We start from the raw sequence: 15,340 nt of genomic DNA, 5'->3' as shown, positions 1-15,340 counted from the left end.
CCGTGGACCTGGAACTACAAAGGACTGTGAGCCACTTTGTGAGTGCTGAGAACGGAACCTGGGTCCTCTGCAGGAGCAACAAGTGCTCTTAACCGCGGAGCCAGGTCTCCAGTCCCTGACTTCAGTGATTTCTTTAATCACGTTTTTATTTATTATTTCATGCGCAGGTGCCACCATGTACAGGTGGCGATCGGCGGGCAACCAGTGGGAGTCACGTTTCTCCTGCTGTGTGGATCCCAGAGAGCAAACTCAGGTCATCAGGCTGGGCAGCAAGCGCTTTTATCTTCTGAATCATCTCATTGGTCCTGGACTCACCAGGCTTGACCTCCTACTTCTGATCTTCCTCCCTTCACCTCCCAAGTGTTGGGCTTATGGGTGTGTTTCACCGGGCCCAATTTAAAATACATGCTTAAAAAACCAGAACCTTGGGGCCTGTGAGATGGTTCAGTGGGTAAAAGCCTTTGTTCTCAGTCCTGATGCCCTGAGTCCCATCCCTGGCACCCCGACAGGGTAGGAGGGACACAACTATAGTATGCTGTTTTCTGATCTCCACAGTAGCCAGTGGAACACACACACACACACACACACACACACACTCATACACACACACATATATGCTCATACACACATACACACACACACACACACACACTCATACACACACACACTCATATACACATACACTCATCATACACACACACATACACTCACACACATTCATGTACACACACACTCACACACACATGCACTCATACACACACATTCATTTACACACACATACATACACAGTCATATACACACACTCATACACATAACACACTCACTTGCACACACACACATAATTGTAGTGGAGCTGGAAAGATGAGCATCAGTTAAGAGCACTTACTGCTCTCACAGAGGACCTGGGTTCGATTCCCACCCCCCTCAGTCATCTATAGTTCCAGTTCCAGGGCATCTGACACCTTCTCCTGGTCTCTTGAGGCACGTGGTACACATATATACATGCAGGCAAACACTCATACACATGGAATAAATAGCTCTTAAAAAATAAGTTCTTGCCGGGCGGTGGTGGCGCACGCCTTTAATCCCAGCACTCGGGAGGCAGAGCCAGGCGGATCTCTGTGAGTTCGAGGCCAGCCTGGGCTACCAAGTGAGTTCCAGGAAAGGCGCAAAGCTACACAGAGAAACCCTGTCTCGAAAAACCAAAAAAAAAAAAAAAAAAAGTTCTTAGAAAATTTAAGATTTTATTTCTAAGCCAGACTTGGTGGCACACAACTTTAATCCCAGCACTTGGGAGGCAGAGGCAGGCAGCTGTCTGTGAGTTTGAGGCCAGCCTGGGCTATATAGCAAATTCCAGGCCAGCCAGGACTATACAGTGAGACTTGGACTTGTGTGTTTAAAAAAAAATTTTTTTTTGTTACTTTGGATGATGTGTGAGCATATATGCCTGTGTGGGGGTATGTACATATGAGAACATGCACTTGTGTGTCAGAGATGTTAGATCCCCTGGATCTGCTGTCACAGGCGGTTGTGAGCCACCTTCCATGGGTGCTGGGAACCAAACTCAGGTCCTTCGCAAGAGCAGTAGTGCTCTTAACCACTGAGCCATCTCTCCAGGCCCATAAAAGCAAATAAATAAATGTATTTCAGAAAATAGACCTTCAGATGTGGTGGCTCATACGTATAACCCTAGCACTTGAGAGGCTGAGAGAGAATCGATACAAGTTCAAGGCCAGCCTGCTCTACCGATATAAAAAGACTCGGGCCAGCCGTGGATAGATAGTGCGACCCTGGCTCATAAAGAAATAAATGGCGAAGACCAGACCTCACCCCAGTGAGGAAACAGGCCCTGAGAAGTGAGTTGTCAGGGTCACCTGGCTCAGGTGTGTCACAGCAGCTGCCTGGGTCACCCAGGAGAAAGAGCTTTGTCATCTTGTGGGTGACAGAAACAAAGAGGTGAGTTATCCCCATAAGGGGAGTCCAAGGCCACAAGTCCCCTGGGGAGGGATTCCAGAGAACAGACCCCTGTGTCCAAAGAAAGGAGCTCAATCCTGGATACCCCGTCTCCCCAATTCATAGCACAGCACTGAGGCACCAGGAAGTGGCCACCCTGGGACACAAGCTTGCCATCAGGTCTTGCTATCTCCCCCCACCCCCGCGCCCCCCCCTCCCCTGACAACTGCCCTCTACAGCCCCAGCCCCAGCGCCTGGAATCCTCCCACCGAACCCTGGTGGGTGGCGAGCCCACCCTGCCTGCCCACCCTGCCTGCCCTTGACTGGCTTAAGCCAGTGCCGTCCCTAGGCCCTGGGAGGTGAATGGCAAAAGGAACCAGGAAGGGGCCGGGTTGGGCCCTGGGCCCCCGTGAGGGCGGGTGGCAGAGTCTGCTGGGGGCCCGTGGCGCGGGGGGGGGGGGGGGGGGGGTTTGCAGTTACCTGTCTGGGTTTGAGGTGAGTCATTTCCTCCCTCCGCGGGCAGAGGCGGGGAGTGGAGGGGTGAGAGGGAAGACATCTAAAAATAGCCAGGCCCCAGACTAAGGAAGATGGCTAAAGAGCTTTCTGGGCAAGGATCCAGTTTCTGGTGGCAATGACACCTGCTGGGGCCCCCACCCAGACCCCTGTCCTTCTGGCTCCGTGGCGGCAGCGGAGTAGGCTGAGTGTAAGGCCATGAGAAAAGTGAGGCGCAGGGCGGAGAAGAGAGGAGCCTGAGGCAGGCAGGACTGGGGAGGCCGGGGGTGTGCTTTAGAGTGCTCCACCCCACTGAGGCTGGCAGAGATGGACTCCCATCCCGACGCCCCTCTGCCTTACCTCTCCCACCCACCCACATGGGCACCCACAAACTCAGTCCTTATGCTTACCATGGCTTGAAACGTTTTCCCTCCTCCTGACACTCATCCCCCTCTACGTGGGCCTCCTTTTCCCCCGGGTCAGGACAGAGATCCCCCTGTGGACTCCCTCTACCTTGCTAGGAAGTTATCCCTAGGACCGTTTTCACCGGAGAGCGACAGAGGAGGTTCCAGACCCTGTGGGGTAGACCACCTGACTCAGGGGATCTAGGTTCAAATCCTGTCCACGTGAGCTGAGGACAAGTTGCTCCTTCTCTCCCTGCCTCTACTTGCCCATCGACATGGGGTCGCAGAGTGTGGAGGTCCCCTACACCGACATGGAGCAGCTCTTCCCAGAAAGCCCATGTGATGAAAGTGGAAACCTTAGCGGACGTTATACAGTCCTGAAGATGTCAGGGCTCACTGCCACCTCCTGGACCTGTGACAAGAGCCTGCCTGGGCTCCCCAATGATGGGGACAGAGTGAGGGGTTTGGAAGGAGATGTTTTACAATAGCGACGGCTGTGTGGCCTGGGATGGCCTCGAACTTATGACCTTCCTGCCTCAGCTTCCCCAGCACTGGGGTTGCAGGTGCGCCCTCCCTCCCTCTCGCCCGCCTTCTGAGTTGCCATTGCTATCTCCACCCTACACGGGGGAACAGAGGCCTGAGACATGAACTGGTAAGAAGACAGCCCCTTGTGCATTACTGGGTCCAGGGAGGGGTCAGTCATGTCCAAGGTCATCTGAGGGAACGCTAATCTCTGACTCTTTCTGCATTTGTCCCCTGGACACCATGCCTGAGGACTGTGGAACAGGCCATGCCCCTGATTACGGGCTGCGGTCCTCTTGTCCTATCCTGCCTCCCTCCTTCAGAGTCCCCGACCCTCAGGACCCCCGTTGGGAAGCACAGAGAACCAGGACCCACCACCCCATTGCCTCAGACACCATCCCAGCCTGGAAAGCCACGCCCCGTCCCGACAGATCAGAGGCGGGCAGAGCTAAGCGGTCACGGGCATACTTCCGGTCACAGAGCTAGGGGGTAGCAGCCTGGACTGAGTCCTGGCATCACAGTCCTCACCCCAGGAAGTCTGTTGGGAATAGGAATTCTGGCATTTGCTGGGAACCGTCCCTGTTTGCACGCACCAAGTTTCATGGAAAAACCCAGACCTTGCATCAGCTAGCCAATGCACTCTGGTCAGAGCCTCTTTCAGAGTCTCTGGCTTTCCCCGCCCGGCATCTGACTCATCCCCTACAGTCCCTGGAGACAGGAGAGCCGGCTTCCAGTCCCTGTTGCATGGATGGAGAGATGCACAGGAGGGACTTACTGCATTGAGTCAGGGGCCAGAGCTGGCATCCGGAGGGAAGGAGGGAGGCAGGGAGACAGGGAGACAGGGAGGCAAGCAAGCAGCAAGCTTCAAGCCCTGGATCAACAGATGGAATTTCTTTTTCTTTTCTTTTTTCTTTTGGTTTTTCGAGACAGGGTTTCTCTGTGTAGCTTTGTGCCTTTCCTGGATCTCGCTCTGTAGCCCAGGCTGGCCTCGAACTCACAGAGATCTGCCCGGCTCTGCCTCCTGAGTGCTGGGATTAAAGGTGCCACTGCCCACCCGGCTTAACAGATGGCGTTTCTAATGCAGAAAATGTCAGGTCCCAAAGACTCCCCCTCTCAAGTCTTACTCAGTACCTGTGGCTCCTCCCACACTTCTCCCCCCCACTACCCTAAACCTCTGGGGCTCGGCTTCCCTTCCCCCAACTTCTGATTCCTGTATCACTCATCCATTTTGGCCACCCGTTCTCTTGGTCCTCTCTGGGCCTCTTTGTCCACGGCTCCTCCGTTGGTCCAGTTGCTCCCTCTCTCTCCTCTCTCTCTCTCGCTCTCCCGGCCTCTCTCTCCTCTCCTGGCCCGGTTCAGTCTGAGTCCCTCCAGACACCTCTGTCCCTGCTCTGCCTCATACCCACAATAAAACCGGTCTCCCCAGCCATACCTGGGAGCAGTCCTGTCCTCATTGCCATTCAGAAGGCATGAATATAAATCTAAAGGGGGGAAAGTGGAAAACAGCCTTTGCCCCAGTGACAAAATGGACCTGGGGCATCCTTCCAGTTCCCGGAAGCTATCATCATGTATTGGGTGAGCCTTTGTGAATAATGGGGCTTGACCCGTTAGCCACTCTTTTCAATTTATTCATTTATTCATTTATTCATTTATTCATTTATTCATTTATTCATTTATTCATTTATTCATTTATTCATTTATTCATTTATTCATTTATTCATTTATTCATTTATTCATTCATTTATTTATTTATTTATTTATTTATTTATTTATTTATTTATTTATTTATTTATTTATTTATTTATTTATTTATTTATTTATGTGTATGTTTTGTCTGCGTGGATATCTGTGCACCACATACATGCCTGGTGCTTCGCCAAGGGTATCCGGGTCCCCTGGAACTGGAATTACATAGACAGTTGTGAGCTGCCACGTAGGTGCTGGGATCCTCTGAACCGGGGTCCCCTGGAAGAGCAGTCAGTGGTCTTAACCGCTGAGCCCTCTCTCTAGCGCCCCCCACCCCCAACATCTTACTTTAATCCCTATAACAACCTAATAATACTTCCATCCTCCCTACCTCAACAGATTTAGTTTGCTGAGACTCAGAGAGACTAAACAACGTATGGTAAGGACACACAGCTTCGTCCTTGCTCCATCAACAGGCCTGAGACACCAGGCAGAGTCAAGGGGCTTAGAACTGGTCTCCAAACAAGTGCCCCAGCGCGCGTGCGCGCCCACGTAGGGCCGCCCAGGTGTGTCTGCGGGTTGGCACCCAGCCCCCGGGTGTGTCTGTCAGTGCTCCTGGGGGGTGGGGGGACTGGAGCGGAACGGAACAACTGTTGCCTGGGGGACAATGTCAGAAGGCCTGAACTGCAAGGGGAGCCTTCAGGCAGTGTGCTCACGTACCCCCCCCCAACACCCTGTGTGCTCAAGGTTCGACCCTGGAAACCCCGGATCGGGGAGGGGCCCACCGCTGCCACCCCGGCCCTGCACCCACCCATCCCCCGCCCGCCCGGGAGCCCGCGGACGGGACGGGCAGCACGTTGGCCCGTGATTGCCCCATCAGCTGCGTCTTCTCGGACTCCCGCACGTTGCACACAGCGCAGGGCGTGGCCGCCGGGGGTTGTCCCGGGTCCAGGGTCCCCCATCCTCCTCCTCAGCCCGAGTCCCCCGCGGCCCATTAACCAGGCGGCCAGCGCCTTCTCCCAGACGCCTCTGGTGGCTGCTGCCCTTTGCTCCTGCTGCCGAGCAGACAAACGAGGGAAATGGAGTAAGCCGGGCCGGCCGGGCAGGAAACAACGGCTCTTTGTGTTCTTCAGCAACTTTGGGGGGCGGGGTGCGAGGAGACGTGACTGCTGCAGGGATTTCTAAAGCTGGAGAGATGGAGCACCCCACGACGGCTTGCAATCCTCCTGCTAGGTCTTCCTGTCTCCCAGCGCCAGGGCCAGGCACGGGATTGGGGTGGGGTGGGGGGCGAGCTGAGGCGCTCCACAGACTCTTGTTCGAATGGGTGTCTTCAGACTCCCTCTTTAGTGGTTTCCAGAGTCTAGGCTAGGTTTGGGGCTCGAAGGCTGACTTTTGGTTTGGGACCCATCCTGCCTTGGCAGGGGCTTTGCTCTTTCCCACTGGGGCAAATCTTTTGACCCCTCCGGGCAGCATGTCTGTAAGTCCACAGTAAGGCTTCGAGGCACAGGTCAGCCTTTGAAGGTCCATTTGAAACATGGAACCCGCGCCCCCAGGATCTCATGCGTGCTAGGAAAGACCTCTATCATCTAGGACCTCAGTATAGAGCTCTGTTTTAAAACCCTGTGACAGGACTATGCTCCGGACACCCACAGAACCCAAAGTCCTGGGTATTCCACCTGCCTTGCCTGCCTAGCCTCACCACTGTCTTGACTCCTGCAGCAGGAGTAGTCTCGGGCTTCCTTGAGCCTTCGCTCATGCCGTTCCCTTTGCACAGAATTCTTTTCCTTACATGCCTCGGGCAAATGACTCCTTGCAGAGATTGCCATTTTAATGTCACCTTTGCAGAGAGGACTTTTCACAAAACTGGGTCCAAGTAGGGGTCCTGGTTCCTGCTCAAAGCATCCCGCCCTTTCCCTCCAGCACCCCCGTCTTGGCGGTGGAAAGTCAGTAAAGGAGACACCATGTTTTCCTTCTCTCTGTCCACGTGGCCTTCCTCGGGAACCTGGGATACAGTCAGAGCTCAGTGAACACCACGGAGTGAGGGGGTACGGAGATATGGGACAACTGATGAAAATCAGTCCCAGCTGACCTCTGTTAGTGACTGTCATAGATGGTGTGAAGGGGTCTGAGATGCAGCTCTGTGTGGCCAGCATGCCCTGCAAAGCAAGCAACCAATCAATCATCAGGGCATGTTGAATGCATCTCTTAAAAACAAAACAAGCAAAAAACAACAACAACAAAAAAAAACACTTTCTCTGCTTGTATTTATATGTGTGTGTATGTGTGTGTCCATGTGTGCATGTGGGGAGGAGTATGTGTCTGTGTGTGTGTGTGTGTGTGTGTGTGTGTGTGTGTGCATGTATAGAGGCCAGAGGTTGACAAGTGTCTTCCTCAGTCACTCTTCACCTTCTGTTTTGAGACAGGGTCACTCACCGGGACCTGAGGCTCAGCAGTGAGGCTGATCTGGCTGGCCTGTGAGTTCCAGAGGCCCAGCTGTCCCAGCCTCCCCAGCGATGGGGGTTGCAGACACACAGCACCTGGCTTTTCATGTGCGCTCTTCAATGCTGATCATTAATGCACGGTTTCCAGCTGAGCCATTTTCCTAACTTTTTGCTTGCTCTGTTTCCTGACAAGGTCTCATGGAGCCTAGAGCTAGCCAGCACTCACATAGCCAGAGCTAGCCCTGAGTTCCTCTTGCTTCTCTGGCCTTCCACCCTGCAAGAGCTAGGATTGAACGGGTATGCTCCACCATGCCTAGTTTGTATCTTAAACCAAAGCCAGAGGGCTTGAGCCCGGGAGTTAGAGCATTTGCCTTCTTGTGAAACACAACATAATAATAAAAGTCGATTTGTTTTTCTTTTTCTTTTTGTTTTTTCAAGGCAGGGTTTCTCTGTATACTACCTTGGCTGTCCTGGAACTTATGTTATAGATCAGGCTGGTCTCGAACTCACAGAGATCCACCTGCCTCTGCCTCCCAAGGGTTGGGATTAAACGCGTGCGCCAGTACGCCCAGCTCTAATAACTAATAAATTAAAGAAATGGGCTTTGAAATAAGACAGGTCACATTAACCTAATCACTCCCCTGTGGTAGAACACTTGCCGAGCATGGTCCAGACTCTAGATGCTGACCCTAGCACCAGAAGAAGAAGAAAGGCTGGCATAGCAGGGCATGCCCATAACCTCAGCACTCCAGAGGCAAGGCTGGCAGACCTCTGGGAGTTCAAGACCAGCCTGGACTACAGGGCGAGACAAGGGAATAGAGAGAGGACAGTGTCATAAGTGACTGTCCTCTAAGCCAAGCAATTGACATCTTGGGGCATTCGGCTGCATCTCCTTGCAAAAGATCGTCCCAGCTGGACTTGGTTGATGGAGAGGACCAGTGGACCCTCAGCTGAGTATCCATGCTCTCTATTATCTGTTGTGTGCAACTCTGTCTTCATTGCAAGTACCCCGGGGGAAGGGCTAGAGGAAGACTGAGGCTGGGGGATGGGTATAGGAACCCCTGTGTCTTCTGGGTAAGGCTTTTTGGGTGTGGCCTTATGGGAGGAGCACCCACACCCCTGCAAGGAACCCCTCACCTAAGCTTTGAAAGGCAGCAGAATAAACTCACTGGTTCCCCGGGGTGAGCTTTGGTGGAATCGTGTCTCAGGACCTTAGGAGGAGACGTTGCCTGTCTCCCTCTCGGAAGGAATTTCAGCTCGGTGACCCCAAGAGGACAGCGCAGATGTTGTCACGACCTGTTGTGTTCGCAGGAAACCTCCCTGAAGGACTGTCCCCTCCTGGGTCTCCTCTGACCCAGGAGCCCCTTCTGTGACTCCAGAGTCTCTACCCAGCGTGGGTGAAAGCACGCAGCCAGCCGTGACGTGACAGGCTGACACTAGGCAGCCATCTTCACCTGCGGGCTGCCACCCGAGCTCCTGTGTGGCTGGCCTAGTACAAGGGTTGGCCCAACTGCCTCCCTGGGGCTGTGGAGCACAGTCTGGGCTGCAGGAGGCATACAGGATGGCCAGGCCGCCAGCTTGCACACTTCCCAGCTGTCTGGCCTACATGGCTCCCATGAGACCGGGAACAACTGGCTTAAACCAGCCGAGCCAGGAAAGAGAGGCTGCCAGGGCTCAGGGTCAGCTGTCTGGGCTTCTGTCCCCTTGGGCGGGCGCAAGGCTTGTTGTTTGTCTGGAGGCAGAAGAGGGCAAGCCTCGGGCTACTGCTGTTCAGCAGAGCGCTGGGGAAGCAGCTGTTGGCGGAGTGTCTGCTCAGCGAGCCCAAGGCCCTGGGTTTGATCCCCAGCACTGAATGAACCGGGCATGGTGGGGCATGCCCGTAATCCTAGCACTTGGGAGGTAGACGCAGGAGGGTCGGAAGTTCCAGAGCATCCTTGGCTACCATATTGAGTTCAGAAGCCAGCTTGGGCGACATGAGACCCTGTTTCAAATAAACAGGAGGGAAGTTAAGGCACACAGAGGTCAGCTTCACTGTGCATTCTCATCCCGTGGCCTGCTGCTAGCAGCCCCACCCTACCCACCCACCCACCCAGCCCATCTCAGATCCTGTTTAGCCCATCTAGGAGGTGACAGGTGACACTCTGTTCCAAAGTCACCCAGTTGCCAGTGGTTGCATGTGACCCTGGCCCTCTGTGCCTCAGTTTCCTTAGGACATAGGAAGTGGTTAGAGTCCTCTGACGCACATTGCCTGTCATCTGTATGTGCTGGCTACTATCCCTGTGGCTGGGATAACAACCCCCGCTCCAGCTCTGATGGGGTTCAGCTCCCCAACACCTGCGAAAAGGAAACCTGTGGCTTTGTGTTACGGTTAGTTGTCTTGCAGAAGATAAAGTGGGAATACAGCTGGACCTTGACCCTAGAGATTCTGAGGTACTAGCACAGCGATTCATAGATGTCCTGGCTCCCCACAACTATGACTTTATGGGATTTCACGATACCGAGTTCTCTGGCCCCTCTCACCCATCCAGATCAACTTCTAGACGGTCTTTCCCAACACACTCTCCTGGCAGCTGTCACCAGCAAAGGCACTGGGCAAAATGTCAACAGTGCTGCAGAATCTGTTGGGACTTTATCTGACCCCTGGCTTCCATCCCAACCAGAAATACATTGGCTGAGACTCGCTGGCGAGCTGGAGCAAGCCCGGGCTGGAGGAGGGAAGCAGACCTGGGTCCCTCGCTGCCTATATTTCCCCTGTTTTACTAGTTAATGCTGTTGTTTCTTGTTAGGAAGTGGTTTTTAAAACTTAAGGCTTCACGCCAAGACCAGGCAGGCTTTGCGGAGAAGGGAGCAAAAGAGACCCGTCTCCCCCCCACATACACACACGCACCCCTACACCACTGTCTCCACCCCCCTCGCCGCCATCTCCACCCCCCTCGCAGTCCCCCACCCCCAGTTCCTGCACCCCACACTTCTTTCCTCCTGCCCTGTTTCATGGACTCGCCGGTTTGTGCATGCTGGGACGGTCTTTGGGGCAGTGATGCAGGCTGGAACTCTCCAAGAAAGGGCCCGTGGCCATGGCAGCAGACCGCCACACCAGGGTGGACTCGGACCAGCTTCCAAGGTGGCGGTTCTCAGCCAAGAGCAGTCTCCCCTCCCCCACCCGGCTGCTGCCTCCAGCAACTGCGGCAGGGAGGTCCTAGGCCAGTCTTAACAAGTCTTCCTGCCCAGCACTTCTAGAAAAAAAGACATTGTCACAGAAGAGAAGTCCCAGGAGCACCCCACCCCAGTACAGGCAAAACAAAACACAAAAACCTTGTCCTGGGTTTCAGCTCAGAAAAACAACAGATCTGGGGATTGAGCTGTATGGGAAAGCAACTGCCGTGTGTGTGTGTGTGTGTGTGTGTGTGTGTGTGTGTGTGTGTGTGTGTGTGTGTAGGGGGGGAGTGTTGATTCCAGCACCACAATAATAAATAATCAAAATAGTAAACAGAGAAATGAGTTAAGCGAGGAGGAGCTTGTGGATGGAGGGAAACGGGGAAAAAAAACAACAATGAGATTAGATTTGAAGTAGACATTCAGTTATATATTCATTAGGCCAACGCAAACGCATAACAGTCTCTGCCTCAGTCTCCTCAGCCCTGGGATTGCAAGTGTGTTCCCCTCCGGTCCTACCTAGGCTAGTTCTTAAGAGCTCCAATGCTCCCCGTAAGATTGAAAGATCTGAATATTTAGAATTCATGGGCTTGGAATTAAAATAAATACACAAGTCAGCCTGATCTGTAGGGCATGCCATGGTGGCACATACTTGTGGTCCCATTACTTGGGAGGCTGAGATGGGGATGGTGAGTTCAAGGCCAGCCTGGGCTACATAGTGAGATCCTGCCTCCAAAGGATAAGGACCGAGGATGTAACTAGTTAGTAGAGAGTTTGCCTGGAATTGGCAAAGCCCTGAGTTCCACCCTTGGCACAAAAGGAAGGGAGCAGGAAGGGGACATGGCAGACACGATACATTTTGAAGACTGACTAGGAGAAAAACCCCAAAAGTCACAAACTGTGTGTCACCTTGGCTGTCAGGGTAGCCACAATTCGCACTGTGGTCCTCATGAGTTAAATGTCCGGATCTCATATGGACATTTGTATGTATGTATGTATGTATGTATGTATGTATGTATGTATGTGTACAAGAGGGAAGCAGGGAAGCACCATGTGAAGAGATAGAAACTTCACTTTTCATGAGACAGCTGGCCAGCAAACAATCAGACCAAGGCTAAAGACATGCATCCCCCCCACAGCCCTTGGAAGGAACCAGGCCTCATTAACATGCTGCTAAGTTTCATTTTTACTCTGTTGCAGAGACTTAAGTAGCCTAGGCTGACCACAAATCTCTAATATAGCCAAGGGTGACCTTGAACTTCAGATCCTCCTGTGTCTACTTCCTGAGTGCTGGAATTACAAGTGTACACCACCAGGCCAGGTTTACGTGGTGCTAGAGATTGAACACGGGACTCCATGTATGCTAAGCAAGTATTCTCCCAACCAAGCCACATCTCCAGCTTCAAAATGATTTACGGCAGCCCTAACAAAATAAGTCCCAAGGAAAACAATATTAAATATACTGTTTTAACCTTGTAGGGATGTTAGCTGCATTTATGAGTTTAGTGATTTGTGTATTTGGGGGGGTGCATGGCACAGTGCACATGTGGATGTCAAAAGTCAACTTTCAGGGGTTCACTCTCCCCCTCCACAGTGGGTCCCCAGGATGGAATTCAGGTCCTAAAGCTTGCATTATATGGCAAGCACCTTTACCGGGGAAGCCATCTCACGGCCTTTCCTTTCTACTTTGTAGTTTTAGAGAAAGTTCCATTAAGTTGCTCAGGATGGCCTTGAACTTGGGAGTCTCTTGCTTCTGTCTCCCAAGCTCTGTGATGGCAGGCCTGTGCTACCGTGCCTGGCTGAATCTTGACTATTTAGACAGGTGGCGAGTGAGTCTCCCCATCTGTACTCCTGCTGGGTTTCTGAAGATGAAGGATGGTCAACTTGCCACGGTTCTGCTGGGCCAACAGAGCTCTCTGATGGGTGTCTCTGTGATGGCGAGGGAGGGCTTGGGAATCCCTCCATGTAGAAATGAGGGGGTGCGTTTTTAATAACCTCAGCCGGGGTCAGGTCGAGATCTGCCCACCACCCGTTTCCCATCGTTCCATCCAGTGTGCAGGAATTAGAGTACGTCACTACAGTCTGAGGGAGGTGACATCCTGTTGGCTAGAAGGGCCTGAGTCAGTGCCGGTCCCCAGCTTTGCCTCTGACCACCAGAAGCTCTCCAGCTTGCTGGAGTCAGGCTTTCCAGGCTTTTCTCAGTCCTCACATCACGTTTGGTTCCCTTCATCCTGCAGCAACCTCTCTTTCCTTGAGTAGAAAGGCCCACGGCTATGAGCTGGCCAAGAAGAGGGAAGACTGTAGTTCAAAGGAAGGGTTAACAGGGTCAGGAGTGTGGCGCAGTTGGTAGAGCGCTTGTCTAGCATGCACGAAGCCCTGGGTTTGATCTTTGGCACCTCGTGAACTGGGTGTGGGGGCCCATGTCTATAGTCTGAGCATTCAGGCAGCAGAAGCGGGAGGACCAGACGTTCAAGGACATCCTTGGTTCCACAGTGAATTCTAGCCAGTCTGCGACACACGAGATCCTGCCTTTACCAAAAGCAATGCCAACAAGGCCAGCAAACAAACAAAAACAACCCGAAAAGCAGTTATCGCCAGGAAGGGTCCTAAGGACTGAGACAGAGAGGGGGGCAGTCAGGAGCAGGAGATGGTCCCATGGCAGGTGGACAGCTTGCATGAGGCCCACAGATGTGGCGCCGGTGAGCAGGGTGGCCCCTGAGTCAAAGTGCCATTCTCCAGCAGACGGAACGGAAACATGGACTTGGACTCACAGCAGCCAAGGAAAGATGGACAAGAAGTGGCCAATGTTCAAATTCTACTTCTGTTCCCCCCCCCTCCCGCAAACCCCCTGTAGTCGTGGACAGAATTCCCAAGTCCCTGGTCTCGAGTCACAGCAGGCCACACGGTCTTTTTGTCCTTTTTCCCAGGAAGGGTTGTGGACAGGTGATGTGTCTGGCTCAAGGCCCTGCAGTCAACATGGTCGGCACACAGGGCTAACGGCAGGAGGGTGAGACAGGAAACCCACGACCAGATTCCGGGGAGGATGCTCCAGTCCCCACCGCCCCCGCTGGGTGACTGTTTCCCTCCAAAGCCTCAGGGCCGATGGGAAAAGCCTTCCCAGAGTCCATAATGCCCTCATGAAAGCCACATATGTTCACCTCCTGGAAGTCATTATTATTCCTAGTCTACAACGAAGCATCTGGTGCTTAGAGAGGTTGTAGGTTGATTGGCTGAGATCACACAGCGGGGAGCAATGGGTGGCGGCCTGCCTAGGTCAGAGGGAAGAGCGTGTGGTGTTCTCAGACCCACGGAACTCAGCCGTGCATCAGGGAAAAACCCGGCGACCTGTGCACGCGCACGCGCGCGCGCGCGCGCGCGCGAGCTGGAGGCCCAGCGGTGTTGGCAGGAGTGGGTGCCCAAGTGTGCGCGCCCCGCTTAAGACAGCGGCAAACAGCACGTGGGAGCGTGTTGACGGCCCGGGCGTGGGACGGTGGCACCGTGTGTGCCGTGTCTTGCTTCTGCCGGCAGCCAAATGCTCTGGTCTGTGTTGATAAACAGCAGTTTGAGCAAGCAAGTGGCGGCCCCGGGAGCAGGGACAAAAGAAGCGGGCAGGCGGGCGGGCGGGGCGGCCAGGCGGGCGGTGCTCCGGCCCGCGGGGGCGGGTCAGGGTGGCAGTGCCGGCTAGGAGGGACACAGGGACTGGAAGTACTGGCAGGTTGTTTTCTCAGCTGGGTGTGGCTGCCCGTGCCAAGCACCTGATGCCTGTAAACACGAAAACAGGAGTGGGGACACTCTGTCAGGAAGACGGTGTTCTTCCCCGGGGGTGTCAGCTGCACGTTTCATCAACAGCTGGAGCCTGGGCAAACACGTCAATGCCTCCCAGGCCGGAGGATTCCTCAAAAGTCAGCTCCTTGGAAGAGGCAGAAGCCCCGGAGCCCAGCGAGGCTCCTGATTGTAACTGAGCCTTGCCAGTCAGGCGTGGGGATAGCCTGGAAGGTCATCTGCACTCTGAGAGACTTGTGGGGTTCTAGCTGACCTCATTATTGCCCAGCAACTCCTCCAGTAGCTTCCCCTCCATTAGATGAACCCCCGACCCCAATTCCAAGTCCCCCTCCCCATTTCTCACCTCCTCCTGGAAGCCCTCCAGGCTGTCCTAGGAGGACTTCAGAAGGCTCCCCCAGAGCTTACTGTGAGACTCTATGCACAAACCTCACCATGCAGAGGTTGCCTAATGAACATGCATGTAGATACACACACACACACACACACACACACACCATTACAATAAATAAAATATTTTCCCATTCTGGGTACACAGAGGCCTGGATTAGTGTGTGATGAGGACTAATCCAGGGCAACCTAAATGTGGTGACGCATCAACAAGAGTGGTCAGGCCTGGTTTGGACAGGAAGGGGCATCAACACACAGAAGCAAAGAATCGACCCTGACTCAGTTAACTCAGGGTCCTTTTAAAACCAGTGCCCACCTTCGCAGGCCTGTGGCTGCATGGTTGAAGTCTGCTACCGTCTGAGAATCCCATTTGGTGACTGAGGGGTAGTGTAGCCATACAGCTGGCCACTCTGTGTGCCTGAGGCCCTGGTTCCATCCTCAGCCAGGGAACAAAAACCCAAAGGAGATCCTTGTTTGGTGGCCGGAGGCTGAGGAAGGAAACGGCACCCAGAGGCTGCC

At 53.7% G+C, this 15,340-nt stretch overlaps 1 long non-coding RNA gene across 1 annotated transcript; it reads right to left on the bottom strand.

Annotated features, from left to right (window-relative positions):
- Positions 1-6,864: 6,864 nt before the first annotated feature.
- Positions 6,865-9,543, bottom strand: LOC143270016 (uncharacterized). Its single transcript, XR_013046858.1, has 2 exons — positions 8,668-9,543; positions 6,865-7,213 (listed from the first exon to the last, which is right to left on the bottom strand). It is a non-coding gene; the product is annotated as an uncharacterized LOC143270016 (long non-coding RNA).
- Between the last annotated feature and the right edge of the window lie 5,797 nt (positions 9,544-15,340).

This window comes from Peromyscus maniculatus, chromosome 21 (genome assembly GCF_049852395.1).
Source record: "Peromyscus maniculatus bairdii isolate BWxNUB_F1_BW_parent chromosome 21, HU_Pman_BW_mat_3.1, whole genome shotgun sequence".
Taxonomy (NCBI): domain Eukaryota; kingdom Metazoa; phylum Chordata; class Mammalia; order Rodentia; family Cricetidae; genus Peromyscus; species Peromyscus maniculatus.
The sequence above is the reverse complement of the archived record's forward strand: the minus strand, read 5'-3'. Positions and strand labels throughout refer to the sequence as shown.